A 9665-nucleotide genomic window follows, 5' to 3' on the forward strand; every position below is an offset into this window, starting at 1 on the left:
TTTCCTTATTGCAAAAAATATATATAAATGGTCCAGTTTTGTGGGAAAGTGGATTTGTTGTGCAAGGGCATCATATCAGCCGCACAACCTGAATTTGCACTTATGTGACCGGACCCCACCCGAAAACAGTAACAGCCTGGAAGTGCTCCAAATAGGTTTCTTCGTATTTTTCTCTTGCCAGCAAAAATGCGGTATGAGTTCTCTCTGCGGAGACCTCCTGATGTTGCCATCACCTTGCAGGAAGCAGCACAATTCATCTCCTCATTTGACCTGCCATGCTCAGACATGTATCTTCATAACACTTAAGTCACAGCTCATTATATGTAATGCACATAAAATATGGATTAAGATTGTATCTGGTAACATAGGGATCATACACGTGTGGGTTGTTGTTTAAAAAAAAAAGGAGCAGGGACAGCCTATTCACGTACGTTTTTTTGCTGTGACTCTAGAAAACTAGGTGCACCTGTCGAGCCAGATAGTTTGGGCACAGAGGAGTCTTCCCTCAAGGCCACAGTGAAACCCTGGGAAGAGTTAGGCAAAGCTAATCATGGGTACAAGTCTAGACAATCTTCTAATGCAACTCCTTGCTCCTCGGCCTCCTTTGGTAAGTGCAGCGCAAGCCTCTGACACTGCTCCAGCGTCAAACGCGCAACCGCACATCCAGAAGCTGAAGTCCAAAGATCTCCACATTGGTTTCTCTGACCCAAATACCCTCTTCAGCTGCATTCTCTCTCTAACGCAGAGGAGAAAGGTGCCATCTTGTGCCCAAGGCTGAGGGGGTCCAGCATGCACCATGTGCATGCGACGTCTTGCACACAACACGCAACACATGCACAATGCTGCATCATTGGGAGGAGCTCAAGTGCGGAGCCCAGTGTGGCATAGCTTCAATGGCTGGCGGTTCCTCCTCTCGCATGCTCTCTCATGACAACCTAGCAGTTCAAAATCACGCCAGTGCAAGTTGATAAATAGGTACCACTGTGGCGGGAAGGTAAATGGCATTTCCATGCGCTCTGGTTTCCCTCATGGTGTTCTGTTGCGCCAGAAGCAGCTTAGTCAGGCTGGCCACATGACCCAGAAAGCTGTCTGTGGACAAACGCCGGCTCCCTGGCCTGAAAGCAAGATGAGCGCCGCAACCCCATAGTCACCTTTGACTGGACTTAACCGTCCAGGGACCCTTTACCTTTATTGTAAAGTAAATTTGCATCATTCTTCACCTTTACATCCCTGAAGCCTAAAAATACACAAGTGGAAACTGTTTTGTTTGTTTGAGGGTTTTTTGCAGGGGGTAGTGGTGGTAAAAGGGAGTTGGAAGCCTGGGCCCAAAATACTGCGGACTGCAATACAGTGGTACCCCGGGTTACAAACACCTCGGGTTACAAACACTTCAGGTAACAAACTCCGCCAACTGGGAAGTAGTACCTCGAGTTAAGAACTTTACCTCAGGATGAGAACAGAAATCGCGCAGGAGCAGCAGGAGGCCCCATTAGCTAAAGTGGTACCTCAGGTTAAGAACAGTTTCAGGTTAAGAATGGACCTACAGAATAAATTAAGTTCATAACCCGAAGTACCACTTTACCTGTAAAATGTATTGAATATGCAGTTTCTCAAAGGCTTGTTCCTCTGTGTAAAGAGATAATCTCCTGTTTCGCTGGGTGCATGTTTTCTGTTCCCTGGTGTGCATCAGTCTGCACTCTGCATCTGTGGAGACATTGTGCCATCTTCTTGTGACTGTTGTGATTTAGGGAAACTAGAGGTGAGTTGCCTGGGAAAGTACAGCAAAGAACATGAACAGAGCAATCCTGTCCTGGAGCTACACCCACTGAGCGGCGTGGACTCACACCCAACACAGCCTTGCACCACTGCAAGCCAGGGATATGCCAACACAGTGAAGATAGGGATACAGCTGTGGCAATGATGAGCTATGCAGGTGGAACGCCTTTACTGTCATGTCAATGCAAATGTGGAAGGGGAAGGTGGGTGGTGTCTGGGGTGTGGTGGGGGGAAGATCAGAGCTTAGTCAGAATCCACTCTCACTGCCCTACATGCATTTCCCCATCACCTCCCTTATCACAGAAAGTGTAGTCATCAGATTGTGTGTGTGTGTCTTGGATGATGTCTTTGGTCCCAACCAAGGTTGCGATTTTGTATCTGCAACAATGTAATCTGTAGTAGAAGGAAGTGCTGAAGTGGTCAAACTAGTCCGTTTGTTAAGCTAATACATCTGGCCAACTCATTTAGGCATCCGCTTACATGTCTAAAGAGTTGGTCAAAGTAAGATGCATTACCCTAGAGACATCTGGCTGGAGAATGCATCATCTTGGAGTATAGCCCAGGAACTGGCCTTGTGTCTTAGTCTGTCTGGAGTTGAAAAGACACAGAAAGGCTGGACTTGCTCCCTGTGTCGAGACTCAATTATGGCCACCTGGAAGCCTAATGGGGAAGCAAGATCCGTTGGAATGTTAATCCTCCAAGCCCCCACTCCCCAATCTTATGCTTGGGTTATATATATGTATAATCAAAACCACGTAGCCTAAAGACACCACCAACCCTGGGGTAAGCAGTGGAACGCCAAATGTCTCTCACCACCTGGAGATTGGGGGCATGAAGTGGTGTGATCTTTGCAGGGAGTGGAATTACTGCTCAAGAGCTCCTCCAAATCAACCATCATTGCACAGCCTGAATTTCCCACCGTGTCACTGAGTTCCACCTGAAGATCGCAACAGTCTAGAAGTGCCCTAGTTGAGCAATTTGCTCTTACAGAGATGTAGACTAGAGGTGAACTGAAGCCTTACAAGTCCTTCCTTCCAGTCTTATCCATCTCAAGCATCATACCCCTCCCCACAGCGACCTGGATCAAACTCTTTATTTGTTTTTCTGTGTTGCAAATAAATACCTACCTACCTACCTACCTACCTAACTGGAAGGCAAGCGTCATCTTGCCAGGGGTGCTCCCTGATCTCTTGGGCCTTACAGTGGAGCTGGGGGACTTTTCAGCAAGAAGAACAAAGCATCCTGTGGCACCAGAAAGACTTTATTATGGAATAAGTTTTCATAAGCTTCATCCAATGCATGAAGTGTATTCCTGCGTTCCAGCTAAATGCATACATGCAGGGCACTGGGGAGGCTGAAAGCAGTGAAATCAGAGGGAAGTGAAATGTAGAAGAGCACAGACAGTGATGATCATTAGTACTATCTAAGTAGCAGTTCTAATTCACAGAACATGTGTTGATAATGCAGACATCCTGGCACTGATAAACCAATTTGTATTAACAATCATTTGTCTCTGCATTGACCCCCTTAATGTGCTGCACTATAATTGAATACTTTCATGCTGCAGTCTCCCTTTGAAGTTCCTTTGCTCCAGTGTGGGGGGTGCTCCCAAGACCGGTTCTTCATCAGGTAATGCAACAACCCCAGTCTCAGCTGGCTCATATCCAAAGCTCAAATCCAGAGCCAGGACAACATTGACAAAATTAATTTTGGGCTCCTACCAAGCACTAGGGAAGACCTTGGGCTTCCTTAGGTGCTGAACGCTAAATGTTCCTCCAACTGACACTGCTAGCTAAACACTTCTTATCAAAACCAAGGCACATGGCAGCAAAACAAACAGTGGCTGGAGACAGGGCTCCAATTCAACTCAACTCACATTGGGTGCTTGAGTGTCGTCTTATTGTTAACTGTATTTCCAAACAAGGTCACCAGAGGGCCTGGGAGGTAAGAGCACACCCGACAGAAGAATGGGCTGAGCCATGCGCTTAGGCAATGGCACACTTTAATTTACAAGCAAGGACCTATCTGTTGCACCTGCTAGCTGTGACATGCAGGGTGGGCCAAGGGAAGGAGAGGGCAGGGCTCCTGCAAATGCAATAGTTGCAGGACAGGCTACACCTGCTGAAACCTCCTCCGCTACACAGCTACTAAAGGCGCAGGAATCCTGTCCTCTTGCTCACTTAGCCGCTGGGGGACTGAAAGACTCGACAGATATCCGTGTGCCCATGGCTATCAGTTCTTAGGTTTGTCCATCACTCTGCTTTTCTTGTCTGTTCAGGAAGACCCCATCCAACACCCACAGAGGCACCTCTGTCTGTCCCATGTTGTCCAGAGGTGAGGCCTGCTGCAGCAGGAGGAGGCAGAAGAGGCGAGTTCCGCCTTCAGTTTTTTAGCAGAGTTTTGGGTGCCTTTGGCGGCTCCTTTCCTGGCAGCTCAGACTCAGACCTTTTCTGGAACAGGCATTTGAAGAAGGGGCGGGGAACCTTCTTGCATGTCTCTTCCAGGAACTCACCCACATTTCCAGGAAACTTTGGGGTAAAAGTGTTCAAAGCACACTGGGCATCTGGGTGCTTCCTATCAGAGTTTGCTCTCTGCCATGATGGAGAGTTTAGGCAGTCCCTCTGGTGCTGTCCCTCTCCCTTCCTCCAGAGCTCCTTTGTCTGGGGCATTTTCAAGGTCATTCCCAGAAGTTTCATCTAACACCAGCTGCTAATCTCTACCAGGTTCTGCATCCCATATAGGTAGGGAACAGGATGCAGCACAGCAGGCCCTAGCAGTCCTCCTTCACACTCCAACAGGAGAAGTTTTGTGGGTCCTTCCTGGAAGTATGCTGCTTCTGCTAACAATCCCAGAGAAACTTTGTCTGAAAAGGGATGAATAATGTTTGCCAGTACCCACTGATGTATCTATGGAAAATAGAGAAATGTATAGGTGTGCTTTCAGGCAATCAGAAAAGTCACCCGAAATTGTGCGCATTAACACGTGAACATTGACATTCACTGAATAAATTAATGACCATCAACTTTTAGGCAGAACATTGACTATTATTTCTGTGTTCATTCAGGATTTAGGAAGAAATGCTTTCCAGTGTAGCATAAAAGTAAAGATCAATATGGGACATGTACCTAAAATGGCTTGGGACCTAAGTCCCTAACATAGCACCTTCCCCAATACCAGCCGTCTCCAACCCTATGGCGGGCACTTAATGCTTCATTGATAGTGTCCCCACTGGGGGATCCCTGGCTGGAACTGACTTGTAACAGGGCCTTCTCAGTGGTGATTCCCCATTTGTGGAATGTCCTCACTGTTGAGGTGCACCTGCCTCCCTCATGACTGGTTTAATGATGGTTGAAAGACACTGTTCATGGCAAGCCTGCCATCACAGGCAGAGGGGATGTTTTTAACTGTCCTTAGAATGTTCTAAGCAGTTTTAGAAATGCTTTTACTTACTTACTATGCTTTTGCTGTTAGTGTGTTGGTTGCCTTGTACTTCTTTGGGAGGTAAGGCGGGATACAAAATAAAGGAACCAAGGAACAAACAAATGAATAAGTAAATGTATAGCTAAGTGATCAGCTTTATCATTTAAACTAGGCATCTACATTTTCCTCCAGGAAAACTATCCTGGGGGGAGGGGCTGGGTGGGCAGAGTTCACTTGACATCTGTGGTATAATTTGCAATTGCAATTTTTTGCCAGCCTATAGAACTGTTAAAAGTATGACAAGAGAAGAAATGGAAGGGAGGGGGGATATTGGATTATATGAGTGCTGAGACATTACTGCTAAGTAGATTCTATCTGGTAGTGTGTAAATGTGGACTAAAACCCAGTCTCAGGGGGCAGGGGTGGGAAAATCCTCTAATTAAAAGAGTTTGAAGATAGAGCAGTAGGAGGCTGCTTCTTACGTGTGCACACAAACACACACGACAAATGCATGTTTGCAAATATTATTCAGATACACATTGCTGAGAGTTGGGGTTGACTGCAGCTTCGCACCACTTTTTTACGTATGGTGGCAAGCATATGTTTGCGATCATGTAGTGAATGTAATATCATGCGATTTCTGGGATGTAGTCGCTAATGAAGTACCGCCATGGTTTTCCAAACAGGAACGTGCTTTTTTTCTGTAGCCCTCTAGATGTCAGCATCACACAATTCATTTCACCTAAACAAATAACAGGAAGGGGTGGAATCCATGCCTACTGTATCACCTTTGGCCAGTGCTTTTTAACCAAGGATTACATTGAAGGAGTTTGAGTTGTCTGGTTTGAGAGAGAAAGAGAAACCACCTATAATTTTCTAAGCTGTTTGTATACTCAGAACAGATTTCAGAGTAAATTCATAGAGTTATCTCCACCCCCTCCAATTGCATTGCAGTTGTAGTGTGGTAGGAACAAGTGGAACCGAATTGTGTGAAGGGATTCTTCATTGTACCATTTGCAGAGCTTTGCATCGTTCTGGACTGGACCCTTCCTAAATGCATGGCGACGATAGAGTCCATTTCAGGTTGCACTACTTACAGGTAGTTCCATTGGGTTCCACATGTGTGCACCAACACATGCACAGTTTTTACATATGATTGTAAAAGAGAGGATACTTTTTTCTGTATCCACGAAAGAAAAAGACACCATGTGCAAAACTGCCCTGAGGCAACTGGATTAGTAGCAATGGATGTGAGAAGCTTGCAACTCATGCTCCTTTACCCCATTCCCTAGATAGAGCATATATTGTTTGCCCCAATCTTCTTTTGGAGCCTCCCCGTGGAGAGGATATTCTCACTGGAGGAAGATTTTTCCATTCTTCCTGTCTGCAAAGCCCCAAACTAGGTCAGGAGCAAAGAAGATCAAGAGCAGCAGTCTGTGGTCCGTGGAACTTTCTCCAGCCCTTTCTTGTTTAGGGCTGTGATAGTTTCCAGGCTAAGATAAGAGCGCCCACTAATACATGACTTGTGCCAATGCAAAAGTTTCCAGGCTATCATTTGAGTGTGTGATAGATATCCACCTTTTATTTAATGTAAATGTGTTTCCCAACGTGAAACGTCTTATGTGACAGAGTCATGCCTTCCCTCAAACTACAGTGGTACCTCGGGTTACAGACACTTCAGGTTACATATGCTTCAGGTTTCAGACTCTGCTAACCCAGAAATAGTGCTTCAGGTTAAGAACTTTGCTTCAGGATGAGAACAGAAATCGTGCTCTGGCGGTGCGGCAGCAGCAGGAGGGCCCATTAGCTAAAGTGGTGCTTCAGGTTAAGAACAGTTTCAGGTTAAGAACGGACCTCCGGAACGAATTAAGTACTTAACCCGAGGTACCACTGTACTGTGTTTTGTTTCTGGGACAAAACAAGACTTCTCACTCCGCACTGCTTAGTGCCACTCTTGTTGCAGTCTGAAGAGCTCTGTACCTCCAGAGGTACTTCCTGTCTGGCTGTTGATCAAGGTCTATACTCGAGTCCCAGGACCACTGGTCAGCTCACTCCTCTACAACAGGGGTCACCAGAAGGCTTAACCCATCCACTTCTATTTCTATTTTGCATTTAATTCTAGCCTTGTGCTTTGTATTCGGGTTCTTCCCCCCCCCCTTCCCCTCTTCTAAAGCCTATGGGACTCACATGTAAAAATTCTGGCCCTCTAGTCTCTGGTGTTTTCAAACCAACTACATGTTATTCTGCGTCCAGAGAACACTTAGTTCCCATATCAACCAAATGCAGAACTTTTCTCCACCCCGTAACTGCGCCGCTAGGAGATATGCTCAACTGTTCCATTCAACTTTCCCAGAGAGGAACGGGAAAGCACCACTTGATCATATGGCAGACCTCTCAAGGTCATTCCTTTATCACAGTTTTAAATGGTGAAGTAATAATTCCCTTATATTAATAGATAAGAGTGCTAATACATGACTTTGTGCCAGTGCAATTCAATTGCCAGGGCAGCTACAACTGAATTGTGAGGCTCTTTTATACATATACAAGGATGGATAAAATCCATATATATATATATGGATTTTTATCCATCCTTGTAGATATATATATATAATCCATTAAGTTTGAATATAACCAGATTTAATATTCAAGGTAATAAAAGCATATAAAAGTCTATAGGCATAATATCTTAAAACTGAATCCATTTCCATCTATCAAACATCCTGAGTTAAAGTCTGCTTTCCTGCATGAAATAACAAACCCAGAGGCAATTATATGTGAATTTTTGTGGTGAAGTGTTTGAAATACACACAATAGGTAAACTGTATTGGTTATTGCAGAAATCATGACCACAATTCAATGGTCCCTGGAGTCCCAAAGGCTGCAGGATTCTTTTTTCCCTTTGTGGGCTGCTTTGCCCAGGTATGCCCCAAACCTCAGGGACATTTATCATGGAGAAATACTCCATGCATGATACCATACTGCACAATCTTAACACCCCTTGCTCCTGAGCATTTCAGTCTGCAAGCAAGCGGCCTTGCTGACTGCCCTCACATGTATGCACCAAGAGCAATCCTTTGTTTCACAACTGCTCCCTGAAGCATATATACATTTTGTAGATCAAAAGACGTGTGCATTGCATTCACGGTGATTTTGGATTATGTTCTCGAATAGAATGAAGGCTATATTTAGTGACAAACCTCTTTCTACGTCCAAAAGAGCTGAACTGAAGCAGCAGCAAATCATGTTTTGTTGCACTGAGGGCTTTGCTCAAGCAGCTTCTTGACAATCCATCTATTAACGCAGCTTGATGAGTTCAAGAAAATGAAAATGTAGGCAGTTTTATAGGAGGCTTACATTGATCTGTGTTTAAATTGGTCTATAGCATGAATGTAAAACCTATAACGTGCATCCAAGGTCTTCCTTCCATTAACAATCTCCCTCTGCTGCAGGCCAAACAGTTTCAAAGAGGATCAGAAGTGCACTTTACTCTCCTTGTAGAAATACCTTGAAGCTTTGCATTTACGGAACAAAGGATGAAGTTATGCTCGTTGCATAAACTAGGGTGGTTGTTGTTGACTTTAGTTTAATCATTACCCGTCTTTCAATACTACTTTGGCATTTACATCTGTCTGAGGGAGATAATAAATGCTAAGTTTTTGTGCAAGAGAGAATTCCTTCTTTGCACTTAAAATCCTGATGTGCCACTTCAGATAACCTATTTTAAATCTCTGAAATTATTCTTCAAAGCTTTGGCAAAAAGCTTTGTGCTGGTCACAACTCTTATTCATGTCGCATCACCCAACCAATGACTCCACAGACAGCATATTTCACACACACAAAATCTAATGCAAGGATTAGCCAATAGGATTTCTTCCAGTTGCTATTGGAATCCTAATTTCATCATCGCAGGGAGCACAGCCAGTGGTCAAAGATGATGGGAGTTGCAGTCGCAACATTGGAGGGCAGCAAGTTGCCTACCCCTGTCCTAATGCATCTGCCCTTGGTTTTGGACGCCCCAAAGCTGCAGCAAACATTCAGTGGCCCTTAGCACAGCCACATCTATGCCAATCCCTTTTTCTTGTGTAGTAGTTTTTTGTAGCCATCCTTGTGTGCCTCTGGGGAGATTTACAATCTGGAAAGCCAGAACAGTAGCACACAATCCTGCACAAATGATCCCTGCAAGGTGGTTTTTCTAGGAGAGGTCATCAGCACTTTGAGGGCAGTGGGCATGTTGACAAGTTGTTCCACAAAATGGCTGCTGGAGGGGGTTGCGACTGGCATATCACAAAATGGCTGTTCTGGGATGTGTGTCACTACACAAAATACCGGCACATCTGAACAGCAGAAGAGTACAAAATGGTGTGGGCATGTTCTTCTCCCATCAATGGGAGAAAAGGCTTCACATCACCAACCTCCCCCATGCTCATTCACAGGGAGAAATTCTTTACACCTCTTCTTTGTTGAGAACA

At 45.0% G+C, this 9665-nt stretch overlaps 1 long non-coding RNA gene across 2 annotated transcripts in view; it reads left to right on the plus strand.

The window, feature by feature from the left end:
* LOC310673198 overlaps window positions 1-9665 on the plus strand; it is a 52122-nt gene that overhangs the window by 25244 nt on the left and 17213 nt on the right. The gene's annotated exons all lie outside the window — the stretch shown is intronic.

The sequence above is a fragment of the Podarcis tiliguerta genome (genome assembly GCF_965153285.1).
Source record: "Podarcis tiliguerta genome assembly, chromosome: 3".
NCBI lineage: Eukaryota > Metazoa > Chordata > Lepidosauria > Squamata > Lacertidae > Podarcis > Podarcis tiliguerta.